This window comes from Oryza sativa, chromosome 9, assembly GCF_034140825.1.
Source record: "Oryza sativa Japonica Group chromosome 9, ASM3414082v1".
Lineage (NCBI taxonomy): Eukaryota > Viridiplantae > Streptophyta > Magnoliopsida > Poales > Poaceae > Oryza > Oryza sativa.
The window spans coordinates 6,164,258-6,184,246 of NC_089043.1; the positions used below are offsets into that span (position 1 = coordinate 6,164,258).

Here is a 19,989-nt window from a genome sequence, read left to right on the forward strand (position 1 = left end):
ATATAAGATTGATTTGCCTGCAGATTTCGGGGTTAGTCCCACATTTAACGTTGCAGATTTGCAGCCGTATTTGGGAGAAGAAGATGAGCTTGAGTCGAGGACGACTCAAATGCAAGAAGGGGAGGATGATGAGGACATCAACACCATCGATACATCCACGTCCCCCCATATACAGCATGATGGTCCTATTACCCGCGCTCGTGCACGTCAACTAAATTATCAGGTGAGTTCTTTCTTGAGTTCATATTCCTCGTCTTTATACCTCGGAGACGCGTGCACTCGTGTTTTACTCAGGAACGATGGAGAGGATCCAAAGGGAAGAGGATTCGCGCGGGGTGGATTCGGACTGCAGGGCAGCGCCAACTTCTAACGGCCGCCACGACTTCATGCGAACTCCGATTTGGGCGTGCAAGTACTTCATGGAAAGCTTATCAAGTCTACTTTCAAATGGATCCAGCCACATGTCCATATCTGTTCTGGAGCGGCCGCAATTGTCATTTTACTCCCGACTATTTTCTGTCCATGGTGCTGCGTCACCTCTTTTGGCCCAATGGGCTGTGTATCCATGTTGGGCCCATTAGGGGCGCGTCCTAGGGTTGGAGCACGACCCTATGATCGTTCTTCCCCTCTTTTTATACCTCTAGTCGCCGCCAAGAACAGGCGAGTTTTGATGATAGAGATAGCTTCTTGCTACCGGCTCGCAGCGCGCGTGTTGGCTAAACCGCCCGTCTGCCTGTAATCGGAACCCCACCATATTGTGTTTGATAGTGAAACTTTCATCTTTATCTAGCAATCTCAGTGCTTGTCCTACTTGTTCTTGCTTGTTCTTCGATTGCTTGCAGGATGAGTGCCCTCATGGCCGGGTTGACGCGTACCACAAGTTCGCGGCGACCATTGGAGACGGTGTATCGGTTGCTAAGGCGCAGCGTCTTTGGACAGTTGTAGTCGGGCCGTGAACGTCGACTTCATCTAATCGAGTTATCCCTTACCTCTCATCGAAAGATCGGGCCACAAACCCTAGCGGGTTCGCATCATGTCAACACCTGGGACAAATGCTCTACGGCATTCCTCTCGAAATTCTTCCTGATGGGCAAAACCAATGCCCTTCGTGGAAGGATTTCCAGTTGCCAGCAGACAAGGGACGAGTCCATTCTAGAAGCATGGGAATGACTACAGGAGTACGTGGCCACCTATCCTCATCATGGGATGGATAACTGGTTGATCCTGCAGAATTTTTACAATGGACTCACCCCAATCTCCCGCGATCACCTGGACACGGTAGCTGGAGGAGCCTTCTTCTCTAAAACGGTTCAAGGAGCCGTTGAACTAATATAGAAGATGGTTTCCAATATGGGTTGGAGAGAGAAACGACTCCAGACCCGACAGCGAGGCATGCACACCATCAAGGAGACGGAATTACTTGCTGCCAAGCTGGACCTCCTCATGAAACGCTTGGACGACCACAAGAAAAGGTCACAAGGCACCGTCAAGGCCTTGGACTCTCATGTCACGTGTGAGGTCTGCAGCAACACGGATCATTCTGGGAATGACTGCCAGAAAACCCGTGAGGAGGCGATGTACATGGGCAACAACAACGGGTACTGTCCACAAGGAGGTCAGGGGTGGAACCAACCACGCCCATATTATCAAGGAGGTAACAATAACTGTAACTTTTCTAACCAGCCCTCCTTGAAGGATCTCGTTTTTGCGCAAGCTAAAACTACTGATGCATTAAGCAAAAAGCTTGCTGCTAATGAAAAGGTCCTAGAAAACATCAATGTCAAACTAGATGGCTTTGCTTCTGCTTTTCAAAATCAGCTGAGCTTTAATAAAATGATAGAGACCCAGTTAGCTCAGGTTGCATCCTTAGTCCCTGCAAATGAAACTAGGAGGATCCCGGGGCAACCCGACCCCTCAGGTGAAAATGTTAAGGTGATCACGACGAGGGGAGGTAAGTCCCTCGTGATCCGCCATATCCTAACCCTGCAGGAACCAATGGGATGTCAAAAGAAGCGTCATCTAATGACTCGGCTGACAAAGAGGTTCAGCCAGAAAAGACTCTGCCGCAGGAGTACTACGACACACGGTTGCTGCCGTTTCCTCAACGGCTTAGGAAACCGTCAGTAGACGAGCAATTCGCTCGTTTTGTTGAAGTAATCCAGAAGATCCACATCAACGTGCCGTTGTTGGAGGCCATGCAAGTGCCAACATACGCCCGTTATCTCAAGGACATACTCAACAACAAGAGACCGCTCCCAACAATGGAGGTGGTCAAGCTGACGGAGCACTGCAGTAACCTGATACTCCACAAGCTCCCGAAAAAGAAGAAAGATCCGGGGTGTCCTACGATCACCTACTCAATCGTGGCACAACAATTCGACCAGGCCTTGTGCGACCTGGGAGCCAGTGTCAGCATCATGCCAAAAGATGTCTTCGACAGGCTCAACTTCACGGTGTTGGCACCAACACCGATGTGCCTCCAACTGGCTGATTCATCAGTCCGTTACCCGGCGGGGATAGCGGAGGATGTGCCAGTCAAGATACGGGATTTCTTCACCCCAGTTGACTTCGTGGTGCTGGATATGGACACGGGAAAAGAGACGCCGCTCATCCTGGGGCGTCCGTTCCTTAGCACCGCGAGAGCCAACATTGATGTGGGAACTGGGAGTATCCGTTTCCACATCAACGGGAAGGAGGAAAAGTTTGAGTTTCAACCGAGGACGGAACAGTGCTCTATGGTCAGAATGAAGTACGGGCCGAACCCACAGAATATTCAAATGGTCGAGGTGGAGCCACCCAAGACGGACAGCCTGGTGAAGTTCATGCAGAATTTCCTAGAGAAGGAAACAACGATTCCCAGGAACCGTTATTGGAAGACGCCGGTAAAATGCCCAATACCGGCCAAAAAGCTAGAGCAGCCGACTCAGAAAAAGCCGCCGTCCGCACCAAAACCAAAGAAAGTGTGGAGGGAGAAGCAAAAGACGCTCACTCCATCACCTCCGGAGATGGGTAGAAAATCCGTGAACTAAATCAGAAGGAGGTACGGTCTTGCACATTGGACTTTAAATGACGCGACCTTCACCAACAGGTAAATTGGTATGTATCCGCATATTTGCTTTCAACAATTTGAATTTTTGCATCACCGCATGTTTGAATTTCAAATTTGCATTTAGGATTTTTGAATTATGAGGAAATTCTTCAAATGAATTTTTTTTGTTAGAGAACAAACCAAAATAAAATTTTCAGTGAAAATTCGCTGTGCTACGACCACACTGACCGTTGGATTCCAACGGCCGAAAGTGGGGGCGATTGGGCCCACCAGGGGTTCGGCCGAACACCCTGGTTCGGCCGAACCGGCCAGGCCAACGGTCGGCTGCCTCTTCCTTTGAGGCAACGGCTAGTGGGCCCCATGGGTCAGTTGTGACCGTTGTGGGTGCGCTACTTAAGCCAACCGGCTGGGAGAGGGGACTTCACCCCATTTCAACACATTTTCATTCCCTCTCCAAAGTTTGCTCTCAAGTTCATTCAAGCTTTGATAGTTTCCCTCAAATTCAAATATTTAGTTGCATATATACAAGTTGCTTTGGTAAAACTAACCGGCGGATGAAATTCTTGTCATTCCTAACCCCCGCCGGGTTAGTCCGTTCTTGCTCCATTGTGTAGAATGAGGAGGCGACTGTCTCGTCTGTTCAAAGGGTCTGGCTCTTCACTAAGTCATCATGACGAGTCTAGTACTCGTTCATCAGCCGATGTCTCAATGGAAGGCGCCGAAGCTCCGCGACGACTCCTGAACGACACCGACCTCGACCTTGTCAGTGATCAGGAGAGACAAGCCTACTACATGCTGAGCGACCGGGAGTATGCTCACACACGAGAATACTCATCAGAGCTGCTGAAAAAGATAGGTATGGATGTTGAATTTCGTTCTATTTGGAAAGCTGTTGGTTGGCAGAGATTTGCTGTGGTAGATGAGCCCGGTTCTCGTTTGCTTACTTTGCAATTCCTGTGCACTTTGAAAGAAATAGAAGATGGAATTTTCTTTCGCTTTTTCCATAAGGAGTACACACTTACATGGAAAGGCTTAAGTACACTTCTTGGTTTTCACGATTCCTATAAGATCGATATGCAGAAAGGAATTTCTGGGTTCGAGAAAAATAGGTTTTGGGAACACATTTCTGGTGCTCCAATTTGCAAGAAACATAGGACGAATGACATTCATAATCCTACACTTAGGCTCATGCACAAATGGATTGCTATGACTTTGTTTCCTAGAGGTGATCTGAGACCCATTAGGGGAGATAAATTGATTATCATGTTTGCCATGGTTAGAAAGATCAAAATTGAATTGTATGATAAGGCAATGGTTAGAAAGTATAATGTTCTCTGCTCCTGTTGAGTGCACTTCTCTGATTACTCGGATAGCAAAAGGGCTAGGGGTCGTTAGCGACCAAATTGCTTTTATCTCAGCCGCTCGTCCGCATATTGATGCTTATCTAGTGCAAGGCATATTCTGAAACATGGAGTAGATGGATCTTTGATATACTTTTTCCCCAGTTGTACAAATGAAATCCCGTTGCCAAATGCAGGGTATCATTTGTACAACTGCCATGAACTAACCATTCCCCTGCAAACCATAGAAGAATCTCGTGCAGGTGGAACATACAGGGAGACGTGCAACATGACAAGAAACGAACTAGAAAGTTCATCATCCTCGACACCCGTGCAGATGTATGAGGCAGGTTGGGCACCAACTGGGGATGCACCCGGATGGACCCAAGCTCCACGCCATAGCATCGGAGTCTCAACCTGGGCAAGTGCCAGTGAGGACCGGTGGCATGCGCCTCATGATATCCAATGGGGGGGGACAATCAACCTCCTAGGTCAAGTGGTGTGCCTCCATCTCCAAGTGAATGGCGCTCGAGTTCCTCTCGTTGGGACTTGGGTGAAATCACTAGGAGAATGGACACCCTTGATATGCAGACAGGGGAGATCCAGTACAACCTCACGGAACACATAGCTTAAATGCAAGAATGGCAACAATCTGCTAATGCTTAGTTCGCCAACATCAACAACATGATGCAGCAACAGCATAATGACCTTCAGGCGTACTTTCGTTTTTAGGGGTTCAATCCTTATCAAGGACCCTGAGCGAAAGCCAAGCTTGGGGGGGGGGGGAGACATCGTTCCCCCTACTAAGGTAACTTGTATCACATTACATATTTCCCGTTCAATTGCATATTTGCTTTCCAAATGCATCTTATAAAAATGAAAACAACATAAAAGTTTGCAAAATAGAAAATACCAAAAAGATAGGATATGTTTGAGTCATGCTAGGTAAGATAAGCTAGTTCTCTTTGTTGAAATGATGAATAGTTTCTCTGTTATATATCTCTGATATATGGGTTCTTGGTAAATACTTTCTCAAAAGTTAAATATAAGTAGCCAACAATTATCCAGGAACCTGAGGTAAATGGGCTGCACTTGCTTATCTAAGTCTAGGTTGTTGTAAGATATGAGATAGTAAATAAGAGTTACTATGATCCTGATCCTAGTTCGACTTGAATTCCAGATGTTTTGTTTTTCAAAATAATAAGTTTGAAAGTTCCTCATTTGATATAAATTCCTACCAGAGCCAAAAATGTGCTATCATAATTAAACCATATACATTTTGGTTACTTGCCATTCCATTGAATTTTGTCAAACTCTTGTGATTTGTGTAGATACTTCTCATGCTCTATGATCAAAATCATACACCCACATTTATGCACATGCTAAACTCCTACACTGGGAGCTAAGCACTATTTCATTCCATTCCCATTTTACCACCAAAATAAATTCTCCATGCTTTCATGTGCTTTCTTCTCCTACAAAGAGAAGTCCTTTTGAAAAAAAAAGGAGGGAAAGGCATGGTTATGAAAAAAAAGTTATGCTCCGTCAAGCATGAGCATGATGTTGAAAAAAAAAAGAAAAAAAAAGAGAATGGTAGCCATGCTCTCTCCTAATCAATAAAAGAAGGATTTTGGGAGAAGGAAGTAAGCACAAAGGAGAAACATTTTTTTTTCTTTTTCCTCATATACCACACACACATTTTGCATGATCTTGATCTTGAGTATGTTTAGTTATCTGCTCTAGTCTAAGTTTTTGACTTAGTGATAAATGTGAATGCAAGTATGCCATGTTTGATCCCTACCAAGCTCCACATATCAAACCTTAGAGTACGAATAAAATAGGCAACAATTTGGTGAGGAATTCAAATTGATACACTTGGAGAGACTGAGTGAATCATTTGAGGAACTTGGTTTTCTTTTGCAAAATCGTTTGAAAACTTCCAGAATAAGAGTTGAAGAAAGATGGAGTGATTGGTACTCGAAATTGCTGTTCTGTCTTTCAACCGCCCAAGGCAAGGAGAAGCAGTGTCTCGTGGGTAAGGGTAAGCCACCGTGCCAAAGATTATTTAATCTGAGAGAGAGTACATATACCTCGCACCTGTATCTTTGAGATATGCAGCATAGTAGCAACTCCTGATCAACAACCAAGTCTTTGTTCCCTTTCGTCCTTCACTCAGGACGAGCAAAGGTTCATGGTTGGGGGGTTTTGTAGACGGTCGTTATCGATCAGTTTCGACCATCACTATTACCAAAATAGAGGAGAACTAGTGATACTTGCAATGCATAAATATGTTAGAATAATAATATTCCACTAGTAGTAGGTATACTAATCTTTTGCAGAGAATGACACTAAAGTGGAGGAGAATCGACATCAACATAGAAGATAAATCAATCGGACGATGTCGAGAATCAGACTTATGAATGAATGGACCAAGGACGCAGAATTGACACGATGAATTAGGCCAAAATTCACACGATGAATTAGGCCAAAATTCACAAGTCTACGAAGTGAAGCAGTGGAGGAGGCCACCAGCCAAAATGTGGGCTGGTTGGGCCGGTCCCTGGTTCAGCCTCTGCCAGCGCCAATGGATGCAGGGTTTTGAGGGAATGGTGGAGATTCACTCCCTATGGCGGTTGGAGGGTATTACCGACCTTTCCAACCGCCATAACCGTCATTACCTGCCTATTTAAGGAGTTCACTCTCTTCACTTCAACACACACCTCAAGCAATAGCTCTCTCATTTCTCTCAAGTTTCGTTTAGTAGTATCCTGCTGGTGGAATAGGAATAGAGTAGAAATCAGGAGTCTGGAAGCCTTCGGAAGAGTTCGGGTATGGCTCTAGTAGCTTTTCTCTTCTCTTTTGTAAGCTTTGTACTTTTATTAGAATACTCTTCTAAATATATTTATGGTATTGAAATACTTTCCGAGTATATGAATACCTATTTTACATTATGTTCATGTTATACTGAATATACGGCTAGCCTATCTGGGAGATGCTTTGGTGTGGGTATAATGTTTGCTTATGCAATTACTCTATGTCATGACGATGATATTAGAGTAGTATCTGGTAGTTTAGGCGTGGTGTCTAGATTACGGGATATCATTATTTAGGGTTATATATTGCGGATGAGAGGTGGGCCGCTGATGGTGACAGCTCAGTACGGGTATTCCTCTGCGCTGGTATATAATCCTACGTTAATTCCCTGGGGAGGGTATTCCTCCGTATTTAGCCCCGGTTGTGTCACGCCCAGAAATTTAGCCCAAATTTCCAGACTATTTTGTGTATTAAATCCCTGTCCAGGACCAGCCAGGGTACACAAAACGACAAGTAATATACAGTTCCAAACGTAAATAAAGCGTAAAATACTTACAAAAGAGGCACTTAGTCCTCGCACCGAAACGAAAGCAGTAGCAGCGGAAAAAGGCGATCCTAGCGGGGCTTCAGCTCCACTCCACAGGCAAAACTCAACTGTGGTCTGAGCCTTGGTCCTCTAACTTCATCTTCAGCTCAGAAGCACTACACTTCTGAAAAGGGGGAATAATAGCAAGGCTGAGTACAACCACCGTACTCAGCAAGCCACACCAACGATGCAGACATGCAAGGGGATACAAGGATGGTTTGTGGCTATTTGCATAAAGGCGGTTGTAAAACATTTTATTGAGCAAAACAGTAAAACTGTTGAGTAATTAGAGTAACATTAAATCTCCACTGATCAACGCTACACCACGTTGAACAGGCCCAACCAACCCACATGAACTACAGTGTATTGGGTCGATTTATTAAGTGTGAGACTAATCACGGTGAATCTGGTCGACCGCCCATAACCGCGGGCACGGTTATTCGAATAGTTTTACTCTGATCAGAGGTGTACAACTGTACCCACAAGACACAGCCCCATGACACGTTACCGTGCGCCGACATGCCACCACGACATACCGGAAAGAGGCCGTGACAGGACCCTTCGCATAACCCCCTCTAGCCAAGCACACCACACCTCAGGTTTCACCCCCGTCCCCAGCGGGCGACGGGTAGTCCCCTCTCGTGCCTAGGTGAATCCGGAAGTGACAGAGGCCGTCGCAGGGCCCGCCCCGCTCCATCACGCCCACCCTTGCCTGGATGCGTCAGCTAGAGGAAAGCTACACTACAAGCCCAACCGTTGCCCACGCTGGCTTGTGGTAAGTACGATAAGTTCTTCCTGGGCATCCCGCGAACCGGTCCTTAATTGCCATGGGTGCGACTAGCAAAACCATGCACCCACAGCCCACCATTCAGTCGCATTTTAGTTGGATAATTACGACCATGAAGCATGGCCAGATGTCTCGAGCACGCAGCTCAACAAGATACTAGAATGTCTAATACTGCAATTATCCCATCGACTGAGCTAGTGGTAATTAAGCATGGCTAAGCATATAGTTCTAGCTAGGTCATCAAAGTAACATAAGCTAGGCGATTTATTACCCATGGTTGACAAAGGACAGATATCAAGTAAACATGGCACAAGCGAGCAGATAGGTAAAACCCTGACCCCATGTAATTAGCAAAACATGCATATTTATTTGCAAACAGTAAAACATTTGTAAATTGGGATCAACATGCTCAAGGGGAATGTGTGACTTGCCTTGCTTCTTCACTTTGATTTTCCGAACTCTTTTCCTCGCGACCGCGGACTTCCGAAACGACGGATTCTACACGCTGGCATGCAAAACGAGGAAAAACTATAATAAAAACCAAGAAAACAGTACATAAAAACTAAACAAACATGTAGAGCTCAATTTTAGATGAATTTTGCAAGTTGAATGGCTCAATTCGGAGTTCGAATGAATTAGGTATGAATTTTAGAAGTTTTGAGCCATTTAAATGAATTTCTAGAATTAAACTCGATTTATTGTGCAATTATTATTTATTTTCTCAAAGGAAATAGCTTAAGCGCTGACGTCATCAAAGAGGCCGGCGCCGACAGGCGGGCCCCACACGTCAGCGGGTCAAGGGAATCGGTCCACCGTGGACCGGGACCACGGGGTGGCGCGGCTGAGCACGGGCACGGCTCAGGCTGGCCCGGCCGAGCGACGGCTCGCGGCGGCGCGGCCTCCTGCGGCGACGGCCGGTGCACGCGAGAGAGCGGCGGTGAGGCGCGGCAAGGGGATCCGGGCGGCCCAGGCGAGCGGGGCGGTGGCAAGCCGGCCGGCCGACCTAACGGCAGCGGCGCACGGCCTGGTGGTCGCCGGCGGCGGCCACCGGCGCGGCAACGCGCACGGGAGACAGAGGAGGAGGCAAGGAGGGAGAGGAGGAGCTCACCATGGACGCGGCGACGAGGGGCAGGGAAAGGCGGGGGGGGGGAGCTCGGCGTCGGCGCTCCTCGGGATGAAGGCGGAACGGCGACCCGGCGGCGTTCCGCGAGCGGGAACCGGCGGACGGCGGCCGGAAGGACCTGGGGAGGATGGGGGAGAGGTTAGGAGGGGGAGAGAGGGCTCCCAGCGGCATGAATCGCTGGTCGGAGGGGAGAACGGGCGGCGGATGCTCACCGGCGCGAGGGGAACCGTGTTCCGGCGGGATCCCGGCCGTGAAAAGCGGCGGCCGAGGTGCTCCTCGGCGCTGCGAAGCGAGCGGCGGCGACAGCGCGACTTGGGGTGGCTAGGAGCGGCGCCAAGCGGCGGATGGAGTCGGCGGCGGCGGTGGAAGGAGGTGGTGCGCGTGGCGACGGTGCTTCGGAGGCGGGGAGGGGAAATGGAGCTGACGCCGGGGTGCGGCACGACGCGGCGAAGCCGCTGGTGGCGGTCGCGTGGAACGACGGTGGTGGGAGCGGCTGTGGCGACCGGCTGGAGGGTCGTCGGCGAGCGGTGGCGGGAGGTGCGACGGTGGCGGGGTGGTTTTTGTGCACGGGAGGGCTCGGGAGAAAGGGGAAAATGGAGAGGGAGGTGCGGGGAATGTTTTTATAGGGGAGGGGAGGCGGGATCGAGCCCGAGAGAGGTAGAAACCGGCCGGCAACGTGGGAGGAGAGAGAGATGCGGGAGGCGGCGACGTGGCCGGATTTTGCGGGGAGAGTGGGGGGAAACGGCGCGGACGTGGGCGACGACCGCGTCCACGCACGCGCGGGAGAGGGAGTCGCGCGGGAGAGGCGGCGACGTGGGACGATTTGGCGGCCATGGCGGCGGTTGGGGATGGAGCTGGAGGTAGGAGATGACATGTGGGGCCCACCTGTCGGAAAGAGGGGGAGGGGAAAACGGGCTAGGGAGGAAATGTAGACTTGAGAGAGAGAGAGAGCCGAGCGGGCCGAGGAAGGGAAGCCCGGCCTAGGAAGGAGGAGGGGAGGAATTTGGGCCGAGCCCGAAAGGAAGGAAGGGGAAGATTATTTTCTTTTCTTTTTATTCTAATTGGTTCAATGAACTTTGTGCTATTGAAAATTATTTCTTGAGCTCCGAAAATTCACGGGAAATTTCAGAGAGTATTTTAGGGCACAAAGAATATTGCAAAATATTCCCGGCCAATGATTTTTAAGGAAAAATTTAATTCTCCCATTAATTCACTCGAATAAATTGCTTAACTTTTTATTTAATTTCTAGGTAATGCATTATTAAATGATTTTTAATCCCGAACGAAAATCGGGGCGTTACAAATCTACCCCCCTTACAGGAATCTCGTCCCGAGATTCTGGGATGGCTAGAAAGAAAGCTGGTGTAGGCTAGCGGTCTGACTGATCTGCACATTGAACTGCCACATTCTGCTTCGAACTAATTGATTGACTGGTTGATCAAACCTGCACAATTGAAATGGCTGGATTCGACCTTTCTGTTCCTTTGCTTTGCCAAAACTGGACCGACTGGTTCTGCTTGAACTGACCCAACCAGAACTGTGGCTGCTCATGAAACTTACTTATCTTGATCTGAACTGTTGATACTAGCAGTTTGATAACCTGACAATTCACCAAGCTGGCTAGAGAAGGGTGAAGTTGTTCCTAAGACTTGCATCTGGCATTTGTAACTCATTGATCCTACGTCCGCTTGAACGGGTCCTGGCTCGAATGACACGTAATTCCAGGAAACCTGCTTGACCTGTCTTTCGTCTGAACTGCAACCGTCCCTAATGCTGCTTCTCAAAGCTGAGCTATTGACCTGGCCTCACCGGTGTACCTCAGAATTCAATCAGATAACTTAAGATCGGTGTAACTCTGCTGACACCTTGCAACTGGCTTCCTCAAGTACTACCCGGATTGTTGCACTGGGTTGAACCTTCAACTAAAACAGCGATGAGGTGAGCCAAAACTCATCTCCGAGACCTACCCCCCTCATAAGGAGTAGTCTTACTTTTGCCTGACTGGGAACAATTGGACTATTGTCCTTGAAAAAAATAACCGACACTTCTCTGACTTACAAAGACCCTCACTTCGAAAACTGAAACTTCGTCGATTCATCAAAATAGAGCAATGACGACGCACTTTCATCCCAGCAAGATTTGGAACTTAACCCTCAGTTGCTAATAGGAAATTCCACATAAAGAAATTCTCATTTAGCTCCTGATCTTACTAACTCTTGACTACTTCCCCAAACAGTTCTAACTGCTGGTACAACTGTCTTGCTTCTGACTTGATTTTTGGTGTCATATGCCTAAACAGATTGCATAGTTGACATTCCTTGAAACAAGCACTGATCACTTAACAAATCCAACTCAAGGGGTCCTTCCCACGGCATGACATTTCACTTCTTCGACCATCCTTTGCTGACTCTTCCTGGGTTGACGGACTATAGATCCTACAACAGTTTTCCGGAAAATACTGCAATCTGAACAACTATTGGAAACTGACTTTGATGCTACCAAGAGTTTCTGCTCTTTGATCATAACAACTTCGCTTCCATACCTTCGGTAAAGATGATCTGTTGAATAGGGATTCTGTGCCATATACCTTGCTGACTACACATTTCTATTTCTGGACCCGACTCATGTATCTTCCTGACTCGGGTATGGAACAATTTCTTTTTCAACTTCTGGGAAACATTGAGATGGTATTTAGAACTTATATTGGTTGCCTTGAACTAAGCAAACACCTACTGAATTCATGATCGCACCACTAGGGTATAATTGCTGATTACAATCCTCTAACACCTTCCACGGTTAGAGAGTTTCCAAGATTCTTTATATGATGTCACTTTCAATTATTCCATCACTCCTTTCATCTGAGTGCCACTGATGCTGACTTTAGAGAGATCTCATCATGTCGAGTGTTGAGGGTCTAACCATTTTCACTCCGTTGGTAAACCATTCCTCTATTGGCTCGCAAATCGGTTTTGGGAGCTCAACAAAATTGCGATGAGTTAGAAGAGAAACTCTTGGTTTCTTGTAGCACTGACAGATACACAAGTTAACTTGCTTTGGCATGATCAAGATGGACCATATAAGTGGAGAACAAAACTAATTGACTCATACTTTATTCAATATTCCCTTTTCATTAGATAACTGCCATAAACTTCTATGTACAAGATGAAATGCGACAAAGATAAACACTTGAAGGCTACTGCTGGGATGGAAAAGTAAAGGGCTTGACTAGAGCTGCAATTGCTTCCATTATTCGAACATGACCGACTTGTTCTTTAACTCCTACTAGCTGAAGTCTCACCGGGAACGTTGCCCTGCTTGCTGATCTTTGATGGTGGAGTGGCAACTGTCTTGACAGCTGTAACAGGTAGGATCTTCTTTCCCGTGGGGTTACCAAGCGGTGATTTGCCGATGGACCTCCGAATTGGAGCAATACGAGGTGCATTGCTAGAACTGACAACAGTCGGGCGACCTGGTGCTGGCGACACTTGCTGCGGGTGCTGACGAAGGAGCATACTTCCTCTTTGTAACTGTAGCGAGCTATTGTTCTCCTGGCATTGCTTACCCTGCTGGCGCTGGTGCTGTAGGCTTGAAACGATGGCCGGTGGAACAATGCGGCCTCTGACGGTGCCCTTGACGATGATTCGTTGAGGCGGAGGTTGCACATTCAGGTGTCGATTGGTGTCGTGGGCAGTGCTGGTAACTTGCGAATAACGACGAACTGCCTTTGCTGCTCTTGGAAGAGGACAATCACTGAAACAATGTCCTGGCTTACGACAGTTGCGACATAATTGACTTGCTTGGTCTCGGGGTGCAGGCTTCTGATTATGCACTTTGGCAGCTGAAACTGGAACAAGCAGTGATTTATGAACATCCCTAGCGATGTTGCTTCTTCCATGGTTGGCTTGCACTGGGGCTGGAATTGGAGGAAGAGCAGAAGGATTGTGACTGATGTCGTCTACTGCCATTTGTTGACGAATGGGTTGCACGGTTCTCCCTTGTTCTTTCTTGGTCAAAGCTAGGACCGAGTTCCGCTGACAATCCTTAGGCACATGATCTGCTCCCTCACACAGGAAACATGTGACCTTCCTCAAAGGGCATTCATCTGAGTAATGGGTGTATTCACCACAGCGGCATGTGGGGAGGCATAAACTAGCAGTGTGTCCGACTACCCCACATCTAGTACATGCTTTGAACTTCAACTCTCTTTCCCTGAAACTGTCAAGGGTCGCGTCATCATCGTCATCATTATCATCATCATCGTCATCAGCAGAAAACCACTATCCTGATTCATCATCTTCGGGTCTGGGCGGACCGTACTTTATGAGATGTCGGGTTAGCTGACGTGCTCCACGGAAGTTATTTCTTCCTCTCTGACGCTTGGGTATCCTTGCTGCGTCTTCAGGTGTAAATTCTGAACCGGTGATGATCATGGTCCTGCCATTATCCATCTTCCATATCACTGTCCTGTTCGCTCCAGAGTTGGGCTGCAAAGTACCATCCTTCTTGTCGGTAGACTGACTTGGAGCTTGGTTACTTCCGGGGTGCTGCTTCTCGTCTTCTTCAGGTGACCTGGCGAACACCTTCCATGGACAGTTCCTTACATAATGACCTTGCTCACCACAGTCATAACAGGTAGCACTTACTTTCCTTTGGTCTGACGATGACTTGGCTGTCGTTATCTTCAGGGATCTGGACAGCATTTTGACAGGGGTCTTCGGTGCCGATATTGGGAACTCCTGACTCTGACTCTGATTCGGGTTTCGGGCTGGCATCTGGACTCGCACCTGCGGTTGGTGACATTGACGCGACTCCTGACATTGCCGTTGCATCTGTTGCATCTGGTATATTTGGTACCGACGTCGCATCTGTTGTAATAACTCTTCCACTGTCTTAGTTTGATTAGCCATGACTTGGGGTTGAGGCTGATCTTCAAGAGGCTGATGTGGAATACTATTAGAATTGCACTGAGTTGCCCCATGAAACTGACAGGGTCCTGATTCGATGAAATTGTCCCTCATGCTGACCATCTGCTGCAGGCACCAGAGAGAGGGGGAAATGGGAGGGGTTACTAGAGATGAGGTACTAAACCACTTGCCTAGTGATATGTTGTGAGTAGATTTTTATGGTTTAAGTTGCTTAAGCAAACAACCTAGTATGGTCGCATCCCCACCAATGATGCAAGCCATACCCCTACACACAAGCAAACAACACACGATCTAGAAGCTAACGAAACTACTCTTCATGGAAAGATTGGGTTTAGGTCATCTCCGGGAAAACTCCTATTGATCTTCGCGGAACGACGAGTCTGGACAGATCTTCTCGCTCTTTGCACGAAGCTTGAGGCTTAGCTTGACTTGACTTCCAAACATGCACAAAGCTGATGGCTTGTCCTTCAGGTTTGACAGCTGTCACGCCCGGAATTTCTATCCAAAATTCCAAACGCTTACATGTGTGTGAACCCTCGTCCAGGAATCAGCCGAGGCACACAATAACAAATTGATAATAGAGTACAATTATTACTCCAATTAATAGGCGAATAAAATGTCATTACAGAGGTAGATAGTTCCTCACAATCAATAAAGATCTAAGCAGCGGAAAATAAAATAAACGGCGCGGACGGCTCCACTCCACAAGCAGCTTGACCAAGGCTACACCTAATCCTCCACACCATCAGCATCATTGTAGAACTCTTCCTCTGATGAATGATTGCAAGGTGAGTATATGACATACTCAGCAAGCCACGCAGCAAATATGCAAGTGCACAGGATAACAAAGGATGGCATAGTAGGGTTTCATTTGCAAAAGCAGCATTTAGCAAACATTTGAGAATTATAAAACAGTAGAGTAATTAATCATCAATTTTAATCAACACTAAACAGCACACCCATGCTGCTCAGGCCCAACCATCCTGAACAACCATACCCGGCTGTACAGATCTATCTCCAAACCAGGAATATACCATTCCAAACCAGGAGCTAAACAAATTATTACCAGTTATAGCATCTTTTATTATGGTGAGAAGTGTGAAACTAATCACAAAAGACATTGTTAGACCTGCCCATAACTGCGGGCGCGGCTATTCGAATAGTTTTACTCTGATCAGAGGTGTACCACTGTACCCACAAGACACAACCCCACATCATGTCACCATGTGCCTCAATACCACCACGGTACCTCGGAAAGGAGTTGTGACAATACCCCTTGCATAACACAATCCACTACAGCGCACCTTTCCTGGATCATAATCACCCCCTTAAAAACAAGGCATGGACTCCCCAGCGACCCCCGTGGGCTTATCTCCGCCACTTCTCAGTCTGGTGCCCCGCAATGAACCATGCTATACAAAAGATAAAGCCGTTGCCCACGCTGGCTTGTGGTTGGCACGGTTAATGTTTCACAACCGAAACTCGTGAACCGGTCCTTAATTGTCATGAGCACGACTCTCAAAACCATGTGCTCACAACCCACCATTATCAAGTTTTAGTTGGCACATTCATTAATTAACCAATCACGATTGGCCATCGTGAACTATCATTAAGCCATCATTAAATAATAGTGAGTCATAAGTTATCCCAATAGTGTGCTAATGTTTCTAAGCATGGCTAAGCAATCACATCTAATATCTAGCTGAACCAATATGTAAAGCTCAACTAGTCAAGTTATAATAACCCAAGGTATCAAGGAATAAAGTAATCAAGAACAAAAGGGCTATAACAAACAATAGGTTAATTCCACCCAATGACATTCGAAAATAAATGCAATATTTGAATAGAAACAGTAGCTTTAAACGGGATCAACATGCTCAAAGGGTTGTTTGGGATCTGTGTGACTTGCCTTGCTGGCCTTGGAACTCTTCAAACTCTTCTCCTGCGAAAACGGGCTCTCCGGAAACGACGGAATCTAAGCAAAAAAGAGCAAAATCACCAAAAAAGCACATAAACAAGCATGAACAGTACATGTGGATATTTTTAACATGTAGATCTCAATTTTAGAAAAATTTAGAGACTTGAACCAACTAAATCGGAGCTAAGATGAATTAGTTATGAATTTTTGAAGATTAAATCGGATTAAAACACTTAAATTGATTTTAATTGAATTATGACGCAATAATGAATTATTTTTGAAAAGGAAAAGGAGGATTATTGCGTCAGCGGGCTAGGGTTTCGGTGGACCGGGCGCACGGGCGACGGTTCACGCGAACGGACGGCCGAGATCGATCCATCCAAAACGGACGGCCGAGATCGATCGGTCTACGACCGGCTCACGGAAGAGGGCGACGATGACGTCAGCGATGACGTCACCACCGGCGGCGGCGGCTCAGCGGCTCGGGCTTGCATGCTCGCCGGCGAACGGCGGCGCTTCGGCACGAACGGAGAGCACCAACGGGTAGAGCGCGACGCGGCGAACTCACCGGTGACCAAAGGAGCGGCGGAAGACCAACGGACGGCAACGGCGACGACGAAGAAACGACGGCGGTCTTCGGGTCGACGGCGGCGATGGTGCTCCGGCGATCTTCGGCGACGGCGAAGGGGCGGACGAGGACGGCGACGGGACGGCGACCACGACGGCGGTCTTCCCGAGCGACGGCGACGTCTGGAACGGCGGCGGCGCACGGCTGGAGCGACGGCGGCGCTAGGGCACACGGCGCTAGGGCGCTACGGACGACGAGAGGCGAAGGCGAAGGTGGCGGCGGGTAGAGAAGAGCTCGGGGGTCCTTTTAAAGGGGCTAGGAGGTGACGGCGAAGGCCCACGGCGGCTGGCGACGAGAAGGAAAGATCGGGGTTTGAAGGAAAGAGACCGATCCGATTCGAACTCGAATCAAACACATTCCAAACCGATTTAGCCGATGTTTCCAAAGGAGAAAAGGTAGAAGAGATCCCAAAGATTGTTTCCCCTCAATCAATTTCACCGGAAACGAAAACGAACGGCCGGATTTTGGAAAGGAACGGCGGCGGCGCGAAACTAGGGTTTCGGGCGGCGGCGGCCGGAGGTTGACGACGACCCTGACAGGTGGGCCCCACCTGTCAGCGGGCGGACGCGCGCGCGCGCGGCGGCGGACTGGGCCGACATGGGCCGAGGAGAGAGAGAGCGGTTTTGGGCCGACTTTCGGCCCAAAGCCAAAAGAAGACTTTTTAAAACCTTTTTCAATTTAAATTATTCATGAAATGCAATTCCATTTATTAAAAATACTTCCTTAGCTCAAATAAATCCCAGAAAAATCTAGGAATTATATAATTAAGCAAAGTATTTAATGAAATTTTATCTGGCCCCATTTTATATTGGAATTTATTAATTAAAATTAGATCTTCTCTTCAAGACTTTTAAAATTATTTCTAAAAATTCCAATTAAACAACAATTTATATATTTTGAATTTTCAGGGTGTGACAACAGCTAAAAGAATTGGAGGGACAGGGAGGAGAATTTTAAAAACCGTTTCACAAGGAAATGCCGAAGGGCGAGAGGAGACATTATGCAAATAGGGTTTTCAGAAAGTTTGTCCTTAGGTTTTGACCGTTTGGCTCAACCTACAGTCAAGTTGGCTCTGATACCACTTTGTCACGCCCAGAAATTTAGCCCAAATTTCCAGACTATTTTGTGTATTAAATCCCTGTCCAGGACCAGCCAGGGTACACAAAACGACAAGTAATATACAGTTCCAAACGTAAATAAAGCGTAAAATACTTACAAAAGAGGCACTTAGTCCTCGCACCGAAACGAAAGCAGTAGCAGCGGAAAAAGGCGATCCTAGCGGGGCTTCAGCTCCACTCCACAGGCAAAACTCAACTGTGGTCTGAGCCTTGGTCCTCTAACTTCATCTTCAGCTCAGAAGCACTACACTTCTGAAAAGGGGGAATAATAGCAAGGCTGAGTACAACCACCGTACTCAGCAAGCCACACCAACGATGCAGACATGCAAGGGGATACAAGGATGGTTTGTGGCTATTTGCATAAAGGCGGTTGTAAAACATTTTATTGAGCAAAACAGTAAAACTGTTGAGTAATTAGAGTAACATTAAATCTCCACTGATCAACGCTACACCACGTTGAGCAGGCCCAACCAACCCACCTAAACTACAGTGTATTGGGTCGATTTATTAAGTGTGAGACTAATCACGGTGAATCTGGTCGACCGCCCATAACCGCGGGCACGGCTATTCGAATAGTTTTACTCTGATCAGAGGTGTACAACTGTACCCACAAGACACAGCCCCATGACACGTTACCGTGCGCCGACATGCCACCACGACATACCGGAAAGAGGCCGTGACAGGACCCTTCGCATAACCACCTCTAGCCAAGCACACCACACCTCAGGTTTCACCCCCGTCCCCAGCGGGCGACGGGCAGTCCCCTCTCGTGCCTAGGTGAATCCGGAAGCGACAGAGGCCGTCGCAGGGCCCGCCCCACTCCATCACGCGCACCCTTGCCTGGATGCGTCAGCTAGAGGAAAGCTACACTACAAGCCCAGCCGTTGCCCACGCTGGCTTGTGGTAAGTACGATAAGTTCTTCCAGGGCATCCCGCGAACCGGTCCTTAATTGCCATGGGTGCGACTAGCAAAACCATGCACCCACAGCCCACCATTCAGTCGCATTTTAGTTGGATAATTACGACCATGAAGCATGGCCAGATGTCTCGAGCACGCAGCTCAACAAGATACTAGAATGTCTAATACTGCAATTATCCCATCGACTGAGCTAGTGGTAATTAAGCATGGCTAAGCATATAGTTCTAGCTAGGTCATCAAAGTAACATAAGCTAGGCGATTTATTACCCATGGTTGACAAAGGACATATATCAAGTAAACATGGCACAAGCGAGCAGATAGGTAAAACCCTGACCCCATGTAATTAGCAAAACATGTATATTTATTTGCAAACAGTAAAACATTTGTAAATTGGGATCAACATACTCAAGGGGAATGTGTGACTTGCCTTGCTTCTTCACTTTGATTTTCCGAACTCTTTTCCTCGCGACCGCGGACTTCCGAAACGACGGATTCTACACGCTGGCATGCAAAACGAGGAAAAACTATAATAAAAACCAAGAAAACAGTACATAAAAACTAAACAAACATGTAGAGCTCAATTTTAGATGAATTTTGCAAGTTGAATGGCTCAATTCGGAGTTCGAATGAATTAGGTATGAATTTTAGAAGTTTTGAGCCATTTAAATGAATTTCTAGAATTAAACTCGATTTATTGTGCAATTATTATTTATTTTCTCAAAGGAAAAAGCTTAAGCGCTGACATCATCAAAGAGGCCGGCGTCGACAGGCGGGCCCCACAC

General features: G+C 47.4%; 1 non-coding gene across 1 annotated transcript; it reads right to left on the reverse strand.

Moving 5' to 3' along the window:
• Positions 1 to 1,101: 1,101 nt before the first annotated feature.
• On the reverse strand, positions 1,102 to 1,208 carry LOC112936495 (small nucleolar RNA R71). The gene has a single exon (XR_003238800.1). It is a non-coding gene; the product is annotated as a small nucleolar RNA R71 (small nucleolar RNA).
• Positions 1,209 to 19,989: the final 18,781 nt, after the last annotated feature.